The 25148-nt window shown below is 39.4% G+C and overlaps 1 long non-coding RNA gene across 1 annotated transcript in view; it reads left to right on the top strand.

Annotated features, from left to right (window-relative positions):
* Positions 1–25148, top strand: part of LOC137239394 (uncharacterized) — an 853500-nt gene that overhangs the window by 264521 nt on the left and 563831 nt on the right. Inside the window, exon 2 of the long non-coding RNA XR_010949356.1 lies at positions 13088–13192. This is a non-coding gene — a long non-coding RNA (uncharacterized lncRNA). The remainder of the gene's footprint in view (positions 1–13087; positions 13193–25148) is intronic.

Here is a 25148-nt window from a genome sequence, read left to right as displayed (position 1 = left end):
TCCAGCTATTAGGAGTGTTAAAGCTGTCAGATCTAGAAGCAGCAAGTGGCTTTAGTCCAGAAGCTTCCTTCTTTGCCAAGAGGACGGAGCTATTTTATAACATAGGTCCTGGTTTTTGATAGTGTTTTTCAGTTTGGTCGTTAAAACAAACTTCTGGTAACACTACGGACTCAATCAGTCTATGTGAGGTCCACATGGACCGGCCAGTTCAACCTAACCTAAAGTGAGTTCAGATAAGTACGTGAACTAAGTTTAGTAAAGTGGCGGCCACCGTGGTGTGATGGTAGCGTGCTCCGCCTACCACACCGTATGCCCTGTGTTCGCACACAGGGCAAAGCAACATCAAAAATTAGAAATAAAGAATTTAAATTAGAAGAAAATTTTTCTAAGCGGGGTCGCCCCTCGGCAGTGTTTGGCAAGCGCTCCGGGTGTATTTCTGCCATGAAAAGCTCTCAGTGAAAACTCATCTGCTTTGCAGATGCCATTCGGAGTCGGCATAAAACATGTAGGTCCCATCCGGCCAATTTGTAGGGAAAATCAAGAGGAGCACGACGCAAATTATAAGAGAAGATCGGCCTTAGATCTCTTCGGAGGTTATCGCGCCTTACATTTATTTTTTATTTTTATTTTTTAAGTTTAGTAAAGATATATCGATTTTTGCTCAAGTTATCGTGTTAAGGGCCGAGCGGAAGGACAGACGGTCGACTGTGTATAAAAACTGGGCGTGGCTTCAACCGATTTCGCCCATTTTCTTCTAGCAAATTTCATAGGGATTGGTTAATTTTTGTTCGACTTATGGCATTAAACGTATTCTAGACAAATTAATTGAAAAAGGGCGGAGCCACGCCCATTTTGAAATTTTCTTTTATTTTTGTATTTTGTTGCACCATATTATTACTGGAGTTGAATGTTGACATAATTTACTTATATACTGTATTTTTTGTTAAAATTTGACTGAAAAACATTTTTTTTTTTAAGTGGGCGTGTTCTTCATCCAATTTTGCTAATTTTTATTTAACACACATATAGTAATAGTAGTAACGTTCATCATGTTATCTTCAACGACTGCCAAATTACGGCTTGCAAAACTTTCACTTTATTTTCTTTCAAAAGTGGGCGGTGCCACGCCCACTGTCCAAAACTTTACTAGTTTTCTATTCTACGTCATAGGATCCACCCACCTACCAAATTTCATTCCTTTATCCGTCTTTGGTAATGAATTATCGCACTTTTTGAATTTTTCGAAATTTTCGATATCGAAAAAGTGGGCGTGGTTATAGTCCGATTTAGTTCATTTTAAATAGAGACCTGAGATGAGTGCCCAGGAACATACGTACCAAATTTCATCAAGATTCCTCAAAATTTACTCTAGTTATCGTGTTTACAGACGGACGGACATGGCTAAATAAATTTATTTTTTCGCCCAGATCATATCTATATCTATCTCGATTAGTTTATGCCGTTACGGATTGCCGTTATGCGAACAAAGTTAAGATATCTGTGAGCTCTGCTCAGTTGAGTATAAAAAGGGGCGCAGGTTGAAATGACAACTGGATATTGAGAGTTGAATTGAACTAATGTGAAAGTGAGAGAATATGTGAGTAGATATATGTTTTGTTGGTGGGTGAGCTGGAGGATATAGAAATGCGCATACACAGTCACTTGCATATATATGTAGCAGCTTGGCGAGAACGACTGCTAAAGAAATCAAATGCGTCCAAACATACATACATTTTGTATGATATTTCGTTTAAGGCGTGAGTGAAAAAAGGAAGTGGAGAAAGTAGGACAATAGTGAAACAGGCGCCGAAAATGGTGTAAATATTTTATTGCTGTGCCTTTGGCTTGACGCGGGCTGTGTATGTCGTGGACATGACTTGTTCAGTTGAACATTGAATATCAGACATTATCGAAATATTCTTTAATCTTTCTTATAAACGAAATGCAAGTCAAATTTTGTCTAGAATAAAAGTACTTCTATGTCGACCTTGGTTTGATAGGGGTTAATGTAAGTTTTCTCGATATTTTGAATGCTAAGTTGTAAAACGAAATTTTTGAGCTTCAACTTTATGCTGGTAAATTTGATTATTTTCTGACTACGTTATCGATAACTCCAGCTGAACGATAACCTTACAAAATCCCGCATCTCCCACTAAAACCATTTCCAGCTTCCTTCTATCCAATTTTCTCATTTGAAATTTTACAAAACTTTTTCTTAGTTTATTAATAACAAGTAAGGAAGTCTAAGTTCGGGTGAAACCGAACATTCCATACCCAGCTGTAAACTTGAAATGCTGTTGTTGTTTGTTTTGTGTACTTAATAGTGTTACAAGGCTGCGCAATAATACATATACACATGGTTCTATTCTGAACTAATTTTTCTTCCAGTTATGGCGCCCGAAACATAGAAAATTGCTTGGTCATAAAGGGGCGGTGCCATGCCCATTTTTTACAATTTGAAGTTTTTCCTATTTATGGTTATAAATCTACTTGGGAGATGAAACACGATTGATATAAAGCTCTTTTTTGGAAAGATATTGCTTATTGTATTCGTCCACAACCCTATTAAATTTTTTTCTTTTCTTCAAAGCATTCCTTATAGAAAAGGCAACCTCTCTGCAGAATTTTGTTACGATAGGTTTAACGATTTTTGATTTATGATTAATAATATTTGTAAAATTGATTTTATCACATGGGGGCGTTGCCACGCCCGTTTTAAACAATTTTTTCAAATTTTTTATCAAGATTTTCAATGTCAGTCCACACGTCAAATTTCAACATTCTAGGTGTATTATTTGCTAAATAATCAGGTTTTATGTGTTTTCCAAAATGTTATATATATAAAAAGTGGGCGTGTTTATCATCCGATTTCGCCCATTTTCAATTCCAATCTATTCTGGTTCAAGATAAGCTCGTTTACCAAATTTAGTGAAATTATCTCAATATTTACTCAAGTTTTCGTGTTAACGGACAGACGGACTTGACGGACGGACATGGCTCAATCAAATTTTTTTCGATACTGATGATTTTGATATATGGAAGTCTATATCTCTCTCGATTCCTTTTTAGCTGTACAACCAACCATTCTCCAATCAAAGTTATAATACCCTGTTTACAAGTACAGCTGGGTATAAAAATATTTACTAGTACCAACTCTTATAGACATTTGATAATATTTTTGTTGCATAAAAGTATTTATCGTTTTTGCGATATCTTATCGAATATTTATCGATCTTTCTAAATTTAAGTCCTTCTTCGCTTTAGACTACTTCAATTTATTGTATAAAGGTTTTAATTTCATGTTTTCGATTTAGGCATGTTTTAACTGAATATTGCAGCTATGGGTATGCAGGCTATCAATGCTTGGCATTACTTAAACCAACTCCGATGGCCATGCCATTCTGCACATTCCATCTGTACACCTGGTGGCAAAGAACATAGCTTTAACAACTTCAATGGGACTCAGGGCCTCGGAAGCTGACCTCATGAAATACAGGACGAAGTGGTTCTTAAAATCATAATAGAGGTGGCTGGTTGGTGCAAGGGCGCCCAAGTGGCGGACCAGGCGATACACGTATACACCGATGGTTCCAAAGTAGCAGAAGGAGTAGGATCTGCGGTATACTGTGCCGATCCGAAAATAAATATATATTACAAGCTGCCACATCATTGTAGCGTTTTTCAAGCGGAAGTACTAGCCGTGATCAAAGCAATAGGAAGAAAAAGCTTAAACTGCAGCCGCGTCAACTTTTATAATCACAGCCAAGCAGCAATTACGGCATTAGCCCCGCATAACACAGCAACTAAAAATGTGTATTCCCTGGAAAGAAGTGGGACAGGGAGGAGCATACATCTAAATTTGGTCGCAGGTCATATGGGAACAGAGGAAAATGAAAAAGCGGATGAACTAGCTAAAAGAGCGCAACCCCCAAAGCTTGCTCCGTAGACATCCCAATTAGATTGGACTAGATAAAGGGAAAGCCAGACTTGCACGAGCAAGCTGTAGAGTCGCGAACCTAAGCGCGTGACTGTGAAGTGTTGATGATCCTTACAACATTAAGTTGACAAAAATACTCCTATCATTAAAAAGAGAGGACAGTAGACTCATGACGTGTATTCTGGACAATACCTCCTGGCCTAACATGTATTTAAATTAGGCTTGATCAGTGATAGCAGATGTGGGAAGTGTGGGTTGGAGGAAGAAACGATCGAACACATTGTGTGCTCGTGCCCTGCGTTTGCCAGGCTAAGACTGCAGCTATTGAGGAGATTGACATCTGTATCTAGAAGCAGTAAGTAGGAAACGTAAGTTCTAGAGGGCTTCTAGTATTTGCCAAGAGGACGGAATTATTCTATAACATAGGCCCCAGTTTTTGACAGGGTTCCGTTCGATTGCCTAAGAAACTCTCGTAACGCTACGGGCCTTCAGTCTATGTGTGGTGCGTACGGACCGGCTAGTTCAACCCTATTTAACTGAGTACTTATATTTGTAATTTCCATAATTTTTTTGATTTCTTCTACTAAACTTCGATTTGACTACACCTTTTATTCTCATCTGAGCAGAGCTCACAGAGTATATTAATTTTGTACCCATAACATTACCCCGTAACGGCATAATCGAGATAGATATAGACTTCTATGTATCAAAATGATCTGGGCGACAAAAGAAATTCATTTAGCCGTCCGTCCGTCCGTCTGTCCGTTGAGTAAGTTTTGAGGTATCTTAATTAAATTTGGTACGTAAGTCCCGGGGAATTCATCTCAGATCGCTATTTAAAATGAACGAAATCGGACTATGACCACGCCCACTTTTTGGATATCGAAAATTTCGAAAAACCGAAAAAGTGCTAATTCATTACCAAAGACGGATAAAGCGATGAAACTTGGTAGGTTGGTTGACCTTATGACGCAGAATAGAAAATTTGTAAATATTCGACAATGGGCGTGGCACCGCCCACTTTTAAAAGAAGATAATTTAAAAGTAGCTGTAAGTTGGCAGCTGAGTATGCAATGTTCGGTTACACCCGAACTTAGCCTTCCTTACTTGTTTGAATATCAACTTGATCGATTTTTGCTTTTTTGATTAAAATTTTCATTTTTATCTATTTTGTAGAAAACATTTATTGGCTTATGGTTTTAATTGATTTTTAAAGATTTTTTCGCTCTTGAAAATATCAGTTCAAATGTAAAATTCATCGATTGAAACAATTATGATTAAATTATATCGCGCCTTTGATCTGCCATTTTCAACTTATGCAGACTATACTTATTTTATTGAGTTTTTCGAGTTACTTTTTTTGTATACATTTTCTTAACGATTTTTTTGTCGATTTTTACCGATTATTTTTAGCGACTGCGCTTTCATCTAATTTTACTTAGTTAATTTGCTTGTTTTTCATATTTTTTCTTATGCATGGAATCCTTTCTATCGATTGTTAATATATATTATTTTCAATGGTTTCGTCTATTCCTATTATTCAACAGGAAAGCATTTTTTGGTTCGTTTATTCTAAATATTTCTTATTTGATGTTGTTTTTATTTTTATTTTCGGCCTTTCAAAAGTTATATCAAGAAGAATTTCCGAGCTCTAGGCCACACATATATATTAGTAATAACAAGTAAGGAAGGCTAAGTTCGGGTGTAACCGAACATAACATACTCAGTTGAGAGCTATGGAGACAAAATAAGGAAAATCAATCTGGGGTAACCCTGGAATGTGGTTGTATAACATGTGTATCAAATGAAAGGTATTAAAGAGTATTTTAAGAGAGAGTAGGCCATAGTTCTATGGATGAACGCCATTTAGGGATATCGCCATAAAGGTAGACCAGGGCTGACTCTAGAATTTGTTTGTACGATATGGGTATCAAATGAAAGGTGTTACTGAGCATTTTAAGAGGGAGTGGGCCTTAGGTCTATCGGTGGACGCCTTTTCGAGATGTCCTCATTAAGGTGGACCAGGGGTGATTCTATAATGTGTTTGTACGATATGGGTATCAAATGAAAGCTGTTAATGAGTATTTTGAAAAGGAGTGATCCTTAGTTCCATAGGTGGACGCCGTTTCGAGATATCGCCATAAAGGTGGACCAGGGGTGTCTGTACGATATGTGCATCAAACGAAAGGTGTTACTGAGCATTTTAAGAGGGAGTGGACATTAGGTCTATAGGTGGACGCCTTTTCGAGATATCGCCATTAGGGTGGGCCAGGGTGACTCTAGAATGTGTTTGCACGATATGGGTATCAAATGAAAGGTGGTAATGAGTATTTTAAAAGGGAGTAATCCTTAGTTCTATAGGTGGACGCCTTTTCGAAATATCGCCATTAGGGTGGGCCAGGTGTGACTCTAGAATGTTTGTACGATATGGGTATCAAACGAAAGCTGTTACTGAGCATTTTAAGAGGGAGTGGGCATTAGGTCTATAGGTGGACGCCTTTTCGAGATATCGCCATTAGGGTGGGCCAGGGGTGACTCTAGAATGTTTGTACGATATGGGTATCAAACGAAAGGTGTTACTGAGCATTTTAAGAGGGAGTGGACACTAGGTCTATAGGTGGACGCCTTTTCGAGATATCGCCATTAGGGTGGGCCAGGGGTGACTCTAGAATGTTTGTACGATATGGGTATCAAACGAAAGGTGTTACTGAGCATTTTAAGAGGGAGGGGGCATTAGGTCTATAGGTGGACGCCTTTTCGAGATATCGCCATTAGGGTGGGACAGGGGTGACTCTGGTATGTTTTTGTACGATATGGATATCAAATTAAAGGTATTAATGAGGGTTTTAAAAGCGAGTGACCCTTAGATGTATATGTGAAGGCGTTCTCGCGATATCGACCAAAATGTGGACCAGGTGATCCAGAAAATCATCTGTCGGGTACTGCTAATTTATTTATATATGCAATACCACTAACAGTATTCCTGCCAAGATTCCAAGGGCTGTTGATTTCGCCTTGTAGAACTTTTTCATTTTCTTCTACTTAATATGGTAGGTGTCACACCCATTTTACAAAGGTTTTTCCAAAGTTATATTTTGCGTCAATAAACCAATCCAGTTACCATGTTTCATCCCTTTTTTCGTGTTTGGTATAGAATTATGGCATTTTTTTCATTTTTCGTAATTTTCGATATCGATAAAGTGGGCGTGGTTATGGTCAGATTTCGCCCATTTTTTATACCAAGAAAAAGTGAGCTCAGGTAAGTACGTGGGCTAAGTGTAGTAAAGATATATCGGATTTTGCTCAAGTTATTGTGTTAATGGCCGAGCGGAAGGACAGACGGTGGACTGTGTATAAAAACTGGGCGTGGCTTCCACCGATTTCGCCCATTTTCACAGAGAACAGTTACCGTCATAGAATCTATGCTCCTACCAAATTTGAGAAGGATTGGTAAATTTTTGTTCGACTTATGGCAATAAAAGTATTCTAGACAAACTAAATGAAAATGGGCGGAGCCACGCCCATTATGAAATTTTCTTTTATTTTTGTATTTTGTTGCATCATATCATTACTGGAGTTGAATTTTGACTTAATTTACTTATATACATTAAAGATATTAAATTTTTTGTTAAAATTTGAATTTAAAAAAATTTTTTTTTAAAAAGTGGGCGTGTTCTTCATCCAATTTTGCTAATTTTTATTTAGCACATATAGAGTAATAGTAGTAACGTTCCTGCCAAATTTCATCATGATATCTTCAACGACTGCCAAATTACAGCTTGCAAAACTTTTAAATTACCTTCTTGTAAAAGTGGGCGGTGCCACGCCCATTGTCCAAAATCTTACTAATTTTCTATTCTGCGTCATAAGTTCAACCCATCTACCAAGTTTCGTCGCTTTATCTGTCTTTTGTAATGAGTTATCGCACTTTTTCGGTTTTTCGAAATTTTCGATATCGAAAAAGTGGGCGTGGTTATAGTCCGATATCGTTCATTTTAAATAGCGATCTGAGATGAGTGCTCAGGAACCTACATACCAAATTTCATCAAGATACCTCAAAATTTACTCAAGTTATCGTGTTAACGGACGGACGGACGGACGGACGGATGGACGGACGGACGGACATGGCTCAATCAAATTTTTTTTCGATCCTGATTATTTTGATATATGGAAGTCTATATCTATCTCGATTCCTTTATATATGTACAACCAACCGTTATCCAATCAAACTTAATATACTCTGTGAGCTCTGCTCAACTGAGTATAAAAATAATCAATAAAATTCACATCTGAGATGGAAAATAATGGAATGTTGCCGTTTCTGGACACGGTAGTAATAGGAAATAACAACCACCTAACCTTTGACTGGTATAAAAAGCCTACGGATTCCGGGAGGTTAATAAATTTTAACTCGAAACATGATAGGAGTATAATAATAAACACGGCCAAAAATTTTATCAGGCGAGTTCTCTCTATCAGCGATAGAACATATCACCCGAAAAATATAAGCATCATCAAAAAAATACTTCAAAACAACGAGTTTCCGATCCACCTTATCAATGGTTATATCCACCAATTTTACGCTACGAATAAAAACAAAGAACAAAACATAAAGAAAATATATAAGACTGGCGTATTTGTACCTGGTTTGTCTAACCGAATAAAACATTCAAACATGTATGACAAAGAAAAATTCCAAATCGCGTTCCAGTATAAAAATACCCTACAACAAATATACAGCAATACAAAAAGCAAAATCGAAAAATACGAGAAATCCGACGTAATATACAAAATTAAATGTAATGGCGACGGGTCCCACGTATGCAACAAAGTATATGTGGGTACTACTAAATCAAAACTAAAGACAAGGATTTCCGCTCACAAATCGAACAAGTAAGGAAGGCTAAGTTCGGGTGTGGCCGAACATTACATACTCAGTTGAGAGCTATGGAGACAAAATAAGGAAAATCAACATGTAGGAAAATGAACCTAGGGTAACCCTGGAATGTGGTTGTATGACATGTGTATCAAATGGAAGCTATTAAAGAGTATTTTAAGAGAGAGTAGGCCATAGATCTATGGATGGACGCCATTTATCAAATGAAAGGTGTTACTGAGCATTTTAAGAGGGAGCGGGCCTTAGGTCTATCGGTGGACGCCTTTTCGAGATATTGCCATTAAGGTGGGCCAGGGGTGACTCTAGAATGTGTTTGTACGATATGGGTATCAAATGAAAGGTGGTAATGAGTATTTTAAAAGGGAGTGATCCTTAGTTCCATAGGTGAACGCCGTTTCGAGATACCGCCATAAAGGTGAACCAGGGGCGACTCTAGAATGTGTTTGTACGATATGGGAATCAAATGAAAGGCGTTACTGAGCATTTTAAGAGGGAGTGGGCATTAGGTCTATAGGTGGACGCCTTTTCGAGATGTCGCCATTAGGGTGGGACAGGGGTGACTCTAGAATGTGTTTGTACGATATGGGTATCAAATGAAAGGTGTTAATGAGTATTTTCAAAGGGAGTGATCCTTAGTTCTATAGGTGGAAGGAAGCCTTTTCGAGATATCGCCATAAAGGTGGACCAAGGGTGACTCTAGAATGTTTGTAGGATATGGGTATCAAACGAAAGGTGTTACTGAGCATTTTAAGAGGGAGTGGGCATTAGGTATATAGGTGGACGCCTTTTCGAGATATCGCCATTAGGGTGGGCCAGGGGTGACTCTAGAATGTGTTTGTACGATATGGGTATCAAACGAAAGGTATTACTGAGCACTTTAAGAGGGAGTGGGCATTAGGTCTATAGGTGGACGCCTTTTCGAGATATCGCCATTAGGGTGGGCCAGGGGTGACTCTAGAATGTTTGTACGATATGGGTATCAAATTAAAGGTGTTAATGAGTATTTTCAAAGGGAGTGATCCTTAGTTCTATAGGTGGAAGGAAGCCTTTTCGAGATATCGTCATAAAGGTGGACCAAGGGTGACTCTAGAATGTTTGTACGATATGGGTATCAAACGAAAGGTGTTACTGAGCATTTTAAGAGGGAGTGGGCATTAGGTATATAGGTGGACGCCTTTTCGAGATATCGCCATTAGGGTGGGCCAGGGATGACTCTAGAATGTGTTTGTACGATATGGGTATCAAACGAAAGGTATTACTGAGCACTTTAAGAGGGAGTGGGCATTAGGTCTATAGGTGGACGCCTTTTCGAGATATCGCCATTAGGGTGGGCCAGGGGTGACTCTAGAATGTTTGTACGATATGGGTATCAAACGAAGGGTGTTACTGAGCATTTTAAGAGGAAGTGGGCATTAGGTCTATAAGTGGACGCCTTTTCGAGATATCGCCATTAGGGTGGGCCAGGGTGACTCTAGAATGTGTTTGTATGATATGGGTATCAAATGAAAGGTGGTAATGAGTATTTTAAAAGGGAGTAATCCTTAGTTCTATAGGTGGACGCCTTTTCGAGATATCGCCATAAAGGTGGACCAAGGGTGACTCTAGAATGTTTGTACGATATGGGTATCAAACGAAAGGTTTTACTGAGCATTTTAAGAGGGAGTGGGCATTAGGTCTATAGGTGGACACCTTTTCGAGATGTCGCCATTAGGGTGGGCCAGGGGTGACTCTAGAATGTTTGTAAGATATGGGTATCAAACGGAAGGTGTTACTGAGCATTTTAGGAGGGAGTGGGCATTCGGTCTATAGGTAGACTCCTTTTCGAGATATCGCCATTAGGGTGGGCCAGGGGTGACTCTAGAATGTTTGTACGATATGGGTATCAAACGAAAGGTGTTGCTGAGCATTTTAAGAGGGAGTGGGCATTAGGTCTATAGGTGGACGCCTTTTTGAGATATCGCCATTAGGGTGGGCCAGGGGTGACTCTAGAATGTTTGTACGATATGGGTAAATAACGAAAGGTGTTACTGAGCATTTTAAGAGGGAGTGGGCATTAGGTCTATAGGTGGACACCTTTTCGAGATATCGCCATTAGGGTGGGCCAGGGGTGACTCTAGAATGTGTTTGTACGATATGGATATCAAATTAAAGGTATTAATGAGGGTTTTAAAAGCGAGTGGCCCTCAGATGTATATGTGAAGGCGTTTTCGCGATATCGACCAAAATGTGGACCAGGTGATCCAGAAAATCATCTGTCGGGTACTGCCAATTTATTTATATATGCAATACCACTAACAGTATTCCTGCCAAGATTCCAAGCGCTGTTGATTTCGCCTTGTAGAACTTTTTCTTTTTCTTCTACTTAATATGGTAGGTGTCACACCCATTTTACAAAGTTTTTTCCAAAGTTATATTTTGCGTCAATAAACCAATCCATTTACCATGTTTCATCCCTTTTTTCGTATTTGGTATAGAATTATGGCATTTTTTTCATTTTTCGTAATTTTTTCGATATCGATAAAGTGGGCGTGGTTATGGTCGGATTTCGGCCATTTTTTATACCAAGATAAAGTGAGTTCAGATAAGTGCCTGGACTAAGTTTAGTAAAGATATATCGGTTTTTGCTCAAGTTATTGTGTTAACGGCCGAGAGGAAGGCCAGACGGTGGACTGTGTATAAAAACTGGGCGTGGCTTTCATCGATTTCGGCCATTTTCACAGAAAACAGTTACCGTCATAGAATCTATGCCCCTACCAAATTTAAGAAGGATTGGTAAATTTTTGTTCGACTTATGGCATTAAAAGTATTCTAGACAAACTAAATGAAAATGGGCGGAGCCACGCCCATTTTGAAATTTTCTTTTATTTTTGTATTTTGCTGCATCATATCATTACCGGAGTTGAATTCTGACTTAATATACTTATATACAGTAAAGATATTAAATTTTTTGTTAAAACTTGAATTTAAAAAAATTTTTTTTTAAAAAGTGGGCCTGTTCTTCATCCAATTTTGCTAATTTTTATTTAGCACATATATAGTAATTGTAGTAACGTTCCTGCCAAATTTCATCATGATATCTTCAACGACTGCCAAATTACAGCTTGCAAAAATTTTAAATTACCTTCTTCTAAAAGTGGGCGGTGCCACGCCCATTGTCCAAAATCTTACTAATTTTCTATTCTGCGTCATAACATCAACCCATCTACCAAGTTTCGTCGCTTTATCCGCCTTTGGAAATGAATTATCGCATTTTTTCGGTTTTTCGAAATTTTCGATATCGAAAAAATGGGCGTGGTTATAGTCCGATATCGTTCATTTTAAATAGCGATCTGAGATGAGTGCCCAGGAATCTACATACCAAATTTCATCAAGATACCTCAAAATTTACTCAAGTTATCGTGTTAACGGAAGGACGGACGGACGGACGGACGGACGGACGGACATGGCTCAATCAAATTTTTTTTTCGATCCGGATTATTTTGATATATGGAAGTCAATATCTATCTCGATTCCTTTATATATGTACAACCAACCGTTATCCAATCAAACTTAATATACTCTGTGAGCTCTGCTCAACTGAGTATAAAAATCGCGACCACTCTAACGACAACAGAACGGCTTTATCGCAACATTGCAAGACCACGGGACACTCTCCGGACTTAGAGAATGTTACAATATTGCAAGAAGAAAAACAATATTCCAAGCGGTACACTCTCGAAATGCTACATATTATCAATACACCTAATGACATACGCATGAATTTTAAGAGCTACACCGACAACATCGCTCACGCATACAGACATTTGGTAATGAAGAGAAGTTAGCAACAATAATGCTGAGGGTGTCCAATAAGTTAATATATACGTTGTTGTTAGCAGATATTTTGTTTATTATTACTGTTTATTATTTGTATATATCTTTGTTTCTGTTTATGATATTCTGTGTTCTGCATTGAAATTTTAAATTAGTCGACAAGGTGCATTCACAAGTGTGTCAGATTATGTTTGTGCATTTATGGTTTTTAAAGAAAAATGTATTTTTTACTGCCCTGAAGATGATTTCTAATTGAAATCGAAATATCGACAAAATAAATAAATACAACATATATGGTATAATCAATTGCATTTTTATTACTAATATATATGTGTGGCCTAGAGCTCGGAAATTCTTCTTGATATTTCTTATTTGCATTACATCCTTTTAATTTTTTCTATCAATATTTTTTTTTTTATATATTCTTCTTTATATTACAGATCTGAGGATTTTATCCATCACAACAGTTAATATAAATATTATAAACACTGGAGACGTTGCCAAAATTTGTCGACAATTTTTTCCATCGCTATTTTTTGAAATATGTAAGTTTTTATCGATTTTAATTTATTTTATTTATCGATTTATTTTATAAACTTTTATCGTGCAAAGATTTACAATTTTATTCGACTCTTTCCTTCCTATGTCACTGACAAAGGCAAAGTTTTTCGATAATTTATATAAAGTTTTTTATCGATTATTCTTATCGACATAATTTTTATTGATTTTTAATTAATTAATCAATCTGTGTTTTTTTCGAATCCTTTAATTGTTATGAATTATTTTCATTTGATATTTTCCTTGATTCACATTTGTTTCGATCCTTCCATGCTTGCCATAAGGTGTCATTTCCATTGCTTCTTATACATTTTTTAAGGTTTTGTTTATTGCTTCTTATTTAAGACCTGTGATTTTGTATCGATTCTTCACAATCTTTTTCATAGACTGTTTATCAATTATTTTTAACAATCGCTTTCTATTTTAAAAATTGGAAGTTTTTATCGATATTTTTATTGTTAATGCAATTTTATAATTTTTTTCTTTTTTTCGATATGTTGCATTAATTTTTTCATCGATTATTTTTTGGTTTTTGTATATTACAAAAATGTTACATTTTGTTGATAATTTTCTACATATCGCTTCTACTCCGAACGTATATCTTAATATAGAAAAAATTAATATAAAATTAATATAGAAAAAACTAAATACATGCTTGTTTCAAGAAAAAACATTGCTAATTTTGAAACTATTACAATAAATAATATTGAAATAGAAAAAGTAAATACGATTAAATATTTGGGTGTTCAGATTGATCGCAAATTAAAATTTGATGCCCATGTTGTCTATTCAGAAAGTAAAATAGCAAAAAGATTATGGTTTATTCAAAGAACTTGTAAAAACTTAAGTAATTATTACAAAGTAAAGGTTTATAGATCCATAGTTGAGCCTTACTTTATTTATTGCTCAACAATATTTTTTATTATGAAAGATTCGCAAATTGATAAGTTGCAAAAAATGCAAAATAAAGCAATGCGCTTTATTTTAAGCAAACGTTATGATACTCCTATAAAAGACATGCTTCTAAGTTTACATTGGATGAGCGTTAAACAACAAATATTCTTTAACACAATGAAATTTATTTATAATATAAAGCACGGAATTTTCCCAGAGTATCTCAGAACAGGTATTACATTTAATTACGAGGTCCATGATATAAATACAAGGCGGAGAAATAATTTTAAATTGCCAAATTATAAAACAGAATCGGAACAAAATAGTCTCTTTTACAAAGGGTTGAAATACTTCAACGAACTACCTGAATATATAAAAAAATGTGATAGAATCTTATTTAGCAGCCGGTTGTATGACTACACCAAATCTAGGCCGATTAAATGCTATAGTCGTTGAGATTTAAATGCATTAGTGATACATGTGTCATAATAAAAATTTTTTTTAATTTAAAAATTTAGATTAAGTACACATTTTTAATTAATGCAATCATATTTTTAAGTTTTGAACTAGGCTCTTAGAGTCGTAATAAATAAATATATAAATATATATATCTCCTGTACGTGTTTTTGTCAGAACTCCTTCTAAATGACTCAGTAGATTGTGATGAAATTTTGTGTGTGTGTTCAAGAGGGTTTGAGAATGATGTGGATTTACAACTTGGTCCGGGAAGTGGACCAGGGACCGACTAATTGCAAAAAGTATTATTTATGGTGCCGCACGCTTGAAATTCAGCACAGGAGTACCTCCTTGACAAAGATAATATTTAGGATATTTTGTATTCCGGAAGGTGTACCAGAGGCTGATCTGTTCTAATTAAAATATGTGAGAACCCCAAAGTCGAGGACTTTGTATCCTCACAACATACACATATCCATACATTTTTCTAAAGAACATACATTTTGGAATAACTTGAAATTTATAATAATATTTGAATTTATCACTTATACATTTTATATGAAGCACCAGAAATATACATATGTATACCTTTATGAATTATACCCTAAATACATATATTCTGTTGTACATTGAATTGATAATTATTAAATTAAAGAACAAATTACACTTGCGCACTTTTGCACGCAAGCCAAATATTTACATTTTCGCAAACATAAACTTTGAATATAGGATCACCCTAACATGCATTAAATATTTGGAATGTAGATACGCACAAAACATAAAAATGCAGCGGTCGATCAACCCTTTGCACACTCAAAATCCAATGTACCCAGTTACAAACACAACATACATAATAACTTAAGTGAACGGAGATCAGCAGCAAGTCGTCAAAATAAGCGCCGCTACTAGTTGAAATTTCGCTATACATATTTACGCACTAGCATACAACACACCAACGCACGCCATACAACAGAAGGCAGAAGCATTGGGCAAAGCAAAAAACACAACATTAGAATCAGGTGACCACAAACAAATATACAAACACACAATATATAAACCAAAGCCTGGAAAGCACAGTATGAGCAAGTACAAAGGCATTGTATTCAATAAGGAGCATTATGGTGCATGGAAATTCATGGGAAGGAAATATTTACCGGAACAACAGTTGTTTTATATTGTTAATACCATTAGTTCAAAGTTGTTATTATAAAATAACCGTTTGCCTGCGTGCAAAAATTAGTATATAAGGGCGACGAGTTCGCATTGAAATTCAGAGATTAGGAGACAGGCATACGAGTCGGTAGGCTTTATCACTACCGACCAAGAGTACACCTGAAGGCTTTTTCACTTCATTTGTACTTAGAGTATACTCGTCTGGAGGCTTTATCACTCCATTCGACCGCAGAGGTTGGCCGAGGGCTTTATCACCTCCGTCACCTCTTATAGAGCAAGGAAATCAGCCTAGGAGTAGAAAAGTAGAATTTTATTGAATAAATAATTTTTTATAACGTTTTGTATCGAACAAAACAGAGTTATTCCTTCAGAAGGACCGTTAGGAATTTCTACTTCCAGGAACCCTGGACGGACTGAGACCAACCCCGACAAAGTCAAGGAAAAGTCCGTCACATTTTGGCGCCCGAGCAGGTTAAATAGAGCAAATTTTATGATAAACTCAGAAACGAAGGGGAAACAAGGTTCACACACTTATGGGTTAATACGACGAGGATATAAAACATAACAATGGTAAAGGTATCGTGGGTATACTATCTCACTCGAGAGGATCTGGTAGCCTACAGCACGGAATTTGGGCTAGAAGATGGCGGAACGGTTGACGAACTAAGAAAACGATTGGCGACATTCATCCAAGAGGAGAAGGATAACGAGAACTTACGGGATCGATTCACAGAGTTGGCGATTCGGCATGCGCGGCTAACAAATCCACAAGCGTCAAAGACAAGCAACGAACTAAATTCACCAAGAAATGATAAACAGGCAAATGGTGCACCCAATCAATTGGAGGTCGGACAACCGCCGGTACATTTTATTCAGCAGCCTGGTATGTACGCAACGACAAATTATATTCAACAGCCTGGCACATATGCAACGACCATGGACAGAGTAAGGAAGTGGGGATTAAAGGACGGAGGCAAAGATCCCCTAGGATTCATCGAAAGAGTGGAGGAGCTAGCAGATGGGTATGAAATCAACCGCAACACAATTCCGAAAGCACTGCCGGAGTTGTTGAAGGACAAAGCATTGGTATGGTACAGGAATAACAACCGGCATTGGCAGGAGTGGGACGCCTTCAAGAAGGACTTCCTGAAGTTCTTCCTAAGCTCCAGATACTTAGAGCAATTGGAAGATGAAATTCGTATGCGCGTACAACGACAAGGTGAGCTATTTAAAGATTATGTCTTGGCACTACAAGGAATGATGCGTCATGCGGGCTACACCGAGGAGCAGAAATTAACCCGCATCTACAGAAACTCGCGCAGAGAGTACCAACTATATATAAAGCGAAGCGAGGTCAGCAATCTTGAGGAGCTGGTAAGTTTAGCTCAAGACTATGAAAATATTACTCCTGACAGGGAACCAATGCGACCAACCACAAGGCCATTCATACCACGGCGGCAAGAAGGTCAATACCAGTGTCTCCAGGCAGAACAAAGACAGGAAGAGCGAATAGAAATCCAAAAACAGCAGAGGTCAGAGCCACAACAAGAATATGTAGATACAAGAACGGCCTGCAGACGATGCGGAAGAGGTGGTCACTTCTCATACGGGTGCCGAGGCATAAGAAGAGAATTTTGCTGGATTTGTGGTAAGATAGGCGTGCTCACTCGTGATTGTTGTAGGAAGCCACAGGGAAACGACCAGAGACCACATTGGAACCGAGGGATGGGGTCTTCGGAAGTGCAACCTCGGAGAAGTTAAGCATGTTCAAATACACAAACGGCCGCATATTGGTAACAGCGTATGTGAACGGAGAAGAAGCAGTAGCAGCGATTGACACGGGAGCGACGAGGAGCTTTATAAGTGATGCTATGGCGAGAAGATTAAAAACTGGCAAATTCAAGGAAGTAAAGACACGAGTAAGAATGGGCGATGGCAGAGCAATAATAGTCAAAGAAGCGGTAGATGCAGAATTAAGAATGGGTGATAAAGTACAGAGGAACGAGATGCTAATCTTACCGGGACTGGGCGATGAGGTGGTAATTGGCACGGACTATCTGGCGAAGGTAAACTTTGAGATGAGATGTGGTGGTCAAGAAATAACGTTGAGAGTAGATGAACGGAAGCAAGAGGTAGTGACATGTACAACTATGGTCGAAACAAATAGCGAAGATTGCGATAGCAACTAGCAGGACAGAAGATGCGGTGAGTAAATTTCTGAGCCAAGAATTACAGGTATTTGCAAAGATGTCAGGAGTATCCAACGTGGCCACACACAAAATAGTTATGAGGGACGACCGTCCAATTAAGCAAAGGTACTATCCGAAGAATCCGAAAATGCAAGAAATTATCAACAAGGAAGTCGACGAGCTGATCGAAAAAGGTTGCATCGAACCATCGAATAGCCCGCACAGCGCACCCATAGTTTTGGCAAAGAAGAAGAATGGAAAATGGAGACTCTGCGTAGATTACCGCCAACTAAACGCAAGATCAGTACCAGACGCATACCCTTTACCACGTATACAACATATCTTGGACAAACTAAGAAGCGCGAGATTTATTAGTAGCCTCGACTTGAAAAATGGATATTGGCAAATCCCTATGGAAGCAAGCAGCAAGCAATACACCGCATTCACAGTACCTGGGCGTGGACTATACCAATGGAGGGTGATGCCATTTGGCTTGCACTCAGCCCCAGCAACTTTTCAGAGAGCACTTGATCGTGTCATAGGACCAGAACTGGAGCCATACGCGTTTGCATACCTCGACGATATTATCATTACAAGCAAAACATTGGAAGAGCACATTGCACATTTAACAGAAGTATTTCGAAGGCTGCATAGAGCGAACCTGAGGATAAACCCGGAAAAATGTGAGTTTTTTAAGAAAAGGTTAAAATATCTAGGTCATGTCGTTAGCGAGGAAGGCATCCATACCGACCCAGGCAAGATAGCAGCCATCAAAGAACTGCAACCACCGAAGAATATACGAGAGTTACGACGTTTTCTAGGAGTCGTGTCATGGTATAGAAGATTCGTGCCGGATTTTTCACAAGTATCACACCCGTTAACATCTATGCTTAAGAAAGGTGGTAAGTGGAGGTGGTCTGAAGAGCAACAATCAGCATTCGAAGCACTCAAGGCAGCACTGACGCAGGCACCGGTACTCGCTTGTCCAGATTTTTCGAGGAAGTTTAGTTTACAGACGGATGCAAGTGATTTTGGTCTTGGTGCAGTACTTACGCAAGGTTCAGGAGACGAAGAGCGAGTAATAGCATACGCAAGCCGCAGGTTAAACAAGGCAGAGATGAACTACTCACCGACAGAAAAGGAGTGTTTGGCAATAGTCTGGACAATACGAAAGATGAGGCCATACGTAGAAGGATACACGTTTACAGTAATAACAGATCACCTAGCGTTGAAATGGTTGAATGCGATAGAGAGTCCGACTGGTCGGATTTCGAGATGGGCGCTGGAACTACAGCAATACTCATTTGACGTACAGTATCGAAAAGGAAAGTTGAACGTTGTGGCAGATGCATTATCAAGGCAACCGATGGACGAGCAGTTGGGTACGTTGACGATGGATGACGGAAAAGACGAGTGCAAGTGGCTTAAAGCAAAGATGGAAGATGTAAGAAAGACCCCGGAGAAATTCCCAGAGTACGTTATCGAGGATGGAAAATTGTACAGACGCATAGGAAGTCAGGTGGATGGCGAAGATGCAGTGCCATGGAAGCTATGTGTCCCGACTTCACAGCGACGCAGAGTGCTAGAGGAGATTCACGACACACCGAGCGCAGGGCATATGGGCATCCGAAAATCGATAGCAAGAGCAACAACGCGTTACTATTGGCCAGGAATGTTCAGGGATGTAAGAAAGTACGTACAGCAGTGTCACACATGTCAAATTTACAAACCGAGTCAACAGCCAGCCGCAGGTAAGATGCTAACGAAGATTGCAGAGGAGCCTTGGGCAACAGTCTGTGCAGACTTTGTTGGTCCAATGCCACGATCGAAGCATGGCAACACAATGGCACTAGTATTCTTAGACAAATTTTCAAAATGGGTGGAGGTAATACCAATCAGAAAGGCAACGACAGAATGTTTAATAAGAGGATTTCGAGAGAGGATTTTGGCACGGTTCGGCGTCCCAAAAGTATTTATTACGGACAACGGAGCACAGTTTATGAGCAGACGTTTTAAGAGATTTTTAGAGGAACTTGGCGTGAAACACCAATTAACGGCACCGTACACACCGCAGGAGAACCCGACAGAGAGGGCAAACAGGAACATCAAGAGGATGATAGCACAATTTACGGGAAAAGAGCAGAAGACATGGGATGAGTTGTTACCAGAGATAACGCTGGCATTGAATTCAAGTGTATGTGAATCGACAGGTTACAGTCCAGCATACATAGTACAAGGGAGGGAACCGAGAATCCCCAACAGCCTTTACGATGAGCAGACATTTGGTACAGGTGAGAAATTAGCGAACCCAGGAGAGAAGTCAGCGAGGATGAAAGAAATATTCGAGATGGTACGACGGAAGCAAGAGAGAGCATCTATAGAGCAAGCGAAGTATTACAATTTAAGAAGAAGGCAATGGCGACCGGCGATAGGCGACCTAGTGCTGGTAAAGGAGCATCAGCTATCAAAAGCGGTAGATAACTTTACAGCCAAACTAGCGCCAATGTACAGTGGACCTCACCGGGTAATGAACTTTGTGTCACCAGTGATCGTAGAGCTAGACAAAGTCTTCAGAGGAAGGAGGAGGACAGCCCACCTAAGTGAGCTGAAAGGATACCATGCAACCGACGCCGCCGACAACAACGAATCCAGGAAGCAAAGTCATAAAGAGAGATACAAAAGGGACGCTAGTGAAGATCAAACCGCGTCAACATCGTCCAATCGAACAGCAAACAACAAGCCCGAGGTACAACAACAGAAAAATAACAGCGAGGTAGCCATTTGCGGTACGCTCACACGAGTCAGCGAAGAGACCGAGAGACAACACGGAGAGAACCAAGGTACAAGTCAACAGCTGATTGCGGAGAATCAGGTACGAATATTTCCAGAAAATAAATTACTGATCGCCAGAGAACCGGCGCATGGAACAAGATTACACCTGGGAAGGCAGTTTGCTATGGCAGCCTTAAACGAACACACACCCCGAGACAACTGCGGAATTACAGACTATTTTGTAAGATTCTACTTCAATCCGGATGAAATCGGTAGTAACGGACATGCCCAACCGAGACAGTGTCAAATTATACACGAAGAAATTTCATACCAAGAAGTACCCGGAAGTCGAATCAACCACTAAAAGCTCGGTAAACTCTAACCACAATTACATAGATATCCGTACATAGAAGCCGTAAGGCCAGCGAGGTCAACGGCAGCCTCAACCACAACGACGACAGCAGAATATTAAGCCGTAAGGCCAGCTGGGTCAACGGCAGCCTCAACGACAAAAACAGCGACATATTGAGCCTGTTGGGCAGCGACGGCAGCGACGACGAATCAGCATGGGCAAACACCACTTCCGCGTACGGATCACGCGCACCGACCTGGTGACGGTGGGTCTCATTGCGGCAGGTGAGGGGGGAGTGTGAGAACCCCAAAGTCGAGGACTTTGTATCCTCACAACATACACATATCCATACATTTTTCTAAAGAACATACATTTTGGAATAACTTGAAATTTATAATAATATTTGAATTTATCACTTATATATTTTATATGAAGCACCAGAAATATACATATGTATACCTTTATGAATTATACCCTAAATACATATATTCTGTTGTACATTGAATTGATAATTATTAAATTAAAGAACAAATTACACTTGCGCACTTTTGCACGCAAGCCAAATATTTACATTTTCGCAAACATAAACTTTGAATATAGGATCACCCTAACATGCATTAAATATTTGGAAAGTAGATACGCACAAAACATAAAAATGCAGCGGTCGATCAACCCTTTGCACACTCAAAATCCAATGTACCCAGTTACAAATACAACATACATAATAACTTAAGTGAACGGAGATCAGCAGCAAGTCGTCAAAATAAGCGCCGCTACTAGTTGAAATTTCGCTATACATATTTACGCACTAGCATACAACACACCAACGCACGCCATACAACAGAAGGCAGAAGCATTGGGCAAAGCAAAAAACACAACATTAGAATCAGGTGACCACAAACAAATATACAAACACACAATATATAAACCAAAGCCTGGAAAGCACAGTATGAGCAAGTACAAAGGCATTGTATTCAATAAGGAGCATTATGGTGCATGGAAATTCATGGGAAGGAAATATTTACCGGAACAACAGTTGTTTTATATTGTTAATACCATTAGTTCAAAGTTGTTATTATAAAATAACCGTTTGCCTGCGTGCAAAAATTAGTATATAAGGGCGACGAGTTCGCATTGAAATTCAGAGATTAGGAGACAGGCATACGAGTCGGTAGGCTTTATCACTACCGACCAAGAGTACACCTGAAGGCTTTTTCACTTCATTTGTACTTAGAGTATACTCGTCTGGAGGCTTTATCACTCCATTCGACCGCAGACGTTGGCCGAGGGCTTTATCACCTCCGTCACCTCTTATAGAGCAAGGAAATCAGCCTAGGATTAGAAAAGTAGAATTTTATTGAATAAATAATTTTTTATAACGTTTTGTATCGAACAAAACAGAGTTATTCCTTCAGAAGGACCGTTAGGAATTTCTACTTCCAGGAACCCTGGACGGACTGAGACCAACCCCGACAAAGTCAAGGAAACGTCCGTCACAAATAGTATATAGTGCGATTTGCTTGAAATTTAGTATAGGGGTATTGTCGTGAACAGCTCATTATTTGAGAAACTTTTCGGGAAGTAGACCAGTAGCTGACCTATTCCAAAATATCTTATTTATGGCGCAATTCACTTGAAATTCTGTACAGGGTACCTCTTTGACAAATATAATGTTTGAGAATCTTTTCATTCCGGGAAAAGGACAACGGACCGACGTATTCTATATGCAACAGTTTATCGTGCGATTTTTTGAAAATTGTTATATGGGTACTTCCTTTCTCGGAAAGTTGACCAGGATCTGACTTATTGTTATAAATCGTATTTATTGCGCGAGCCAGAAGAGTTTTCCTGTGAAGTTTCTTTGCGGGAAGCGGCACAGGGACCGATCTACTCGATCAAATACTATTCACTGTCCGATTTGCCTGAAATTTCGTATATAAGTAAACCTTTGTCTCGACGAGAATTTGCGAAACTATTTTTTTCAGGAAGTGGTAGACGGAGGGCCAACAAACGCGCACATAAACATAAATTCAGCGCGTCTCCAATTACCATCACCGCCAAAGAGGTTGGGGACGCCATCGGTCATGCTAAACCATCCAACGCAGTGGGCCCAGACGGCATAGCCATGCCGATGCTTAAAAGCCTAGGGAAAGAGGATTTCAAATATTTAGCACATGTCTTCAACCTGGCTCTTTCCACCTTTGTAATTCCCGAAAAAAATGGAAAATGGCCATGTGGTCCCACTACTAAAGCCTGGGAAACCAGCTAACATAGGAGAGTCATATCGCCCGATATCTCTCCTATCGCCAGTAGCTAAGACGCTTGAAGCCATTTTGCTCCCCTAGTACAAAGTAAATTGGCAGCTAGCCTGTCATGAGCATGGCTTTAGAAAACTCCATAATACCACCACCGCTCTAAATGCCATTAGCGCCCAGATAAATTGCGGTTTAAATCAAAACCCCCACCATAGAACAGTACTCGTTGCGCTAGACCTATCAAAAGCTTTTGATGCGGTCACCCATGGCACGTTACTGCAAGACCTGGAGGGGTCTACCCTTCCCCATGTCTTAAAAGGTGGGCCGCAAATTATCTGGGTGGTCGGCAGGCATCGGTGCAATTTAGAAACGAATCATCTAAACCAAGACGAATTAAAAAAGGGGTGCCACAGGGTGGTGTCCTATCCCCACTTTTGTTTAACTTCCACATATCAAAGCTACCTTAGCCACTGATGACTGAACAATAATGGCCACAGGCCCAGACCCACAGTTCGATGAGGTTTCACCGACTAAATTCTCCGCGACCTTATTTACAACATGGACGTCCCAAATGTCGACCATTTTGAACATCCACGTCGATGGCACTACGCTACCCACTGCCCTACACCCCAAAATCTTGGGTGTGACGTTTGATCAGGATCTACATTTTGGTGAGCATGCAGCCGCAATTGTACCGAAAATCCAGAGCCGTAATAAAATCATCAAAACTGTTGCTGGCAGTACTTGGGAAAAAGATAAATAAACGCTCATTACCACTTACAAAGGAATTGGCCAGCCGATTGCATGCTACGCGTCCCCGATATGGCCGCCAAGCCTAAAGACCGCTCACTGGAAGAAGCTACAGGCCTGCCAAAATACTGCCCTCAGAACCGCCACGGGTTATCTTCCTATGTCCCCAGAACACCATCTACATAATGAGGTGAGAATACTCTCCCTCAGGGATAGAAATGAGAGGCTAACCAAACAGTCCCTGTTGAATACCCAGAAACCTGGGCATCCCAACAGACATCTGATTGATGAACCAGCACCGCCTAGGGGCTTAAGGAGTCATCTCCGTAAGCATTTTGAGGAAACACGGCACCTGAGAACCCAGCCGTATGAAGTGAAAAAACACAAGCAGGTCCTTGGTGAACTCCATAAACAGGCGTCGGACCTTTAAGCCGAGAATTGCCCGGTGAATCCAGTACTCAAAGAACAGTACCTAAAACTTACGGAAGAGGAACGCATACTCCCCAGGGAAACGCGAGTCACTCTAGCTCAACTTCGATCTGGATACTATAACAGAATCAATCTTACCTATCCAGAATCAACCCCGACATACAAAATGTATGCCCCGCTTGCAATGTGTCCCCAGATGACACCAACCATCTCTTTAATTGTAATGTGGAACCAACGCCTCTAACACCCCTCCCATTATGGTCGACCCCTGTTGAAACTGCAAGTTTCCTTGGACTCCCGTTAGAGGACATTGATGACAATTTGTGATTGGTCGCACCTATTGGATGGGGCGAAGCACTGCAACAACAACAACAACGGGATGGACAAGAAGGTCGCATGTGCTCATAACAGATCATTCCCGAGATGGTCGGGCTTGGTACCGGAACGTACCGGATCTGCATCCGGGAAAGGACCATCAACATCGATAACACTCCTCAAGGCCTACGGGAAGTGTCCTTATCACTTCACCAACAACAACACTATCTTTTGCCATTCCTATTATTATATTATTTTAATTAATTCATTGCATGCAATTAAAAATTCTTTTTTTTTTTGTTGGGATTTGAGGCGAGTGACTTTGGTGTATTGACCATATTGGCAGATCAGTCACGTT

Source organism: Eurosta solidaginis, chromosome 2 (assembly GCF_040869045.1).
Source record: "Eurosta solidaginis isolate ZX-2024a chromosome 2, ASM4086904v1, whole genome shotgun sequence".
In the NCBI taxonomy this organism is placed as follows: domain Eukaryota; kingdom Metazoa; phylum Arthropoda; class Insecta; order Diptera; family Tephritidae; genus Eurosta; species Eurosta solidaginis.
Note: the sequence above shows the minus strand (reverse complement) of the source record. Positions and strands in the feature narration are given on the sequence as shown.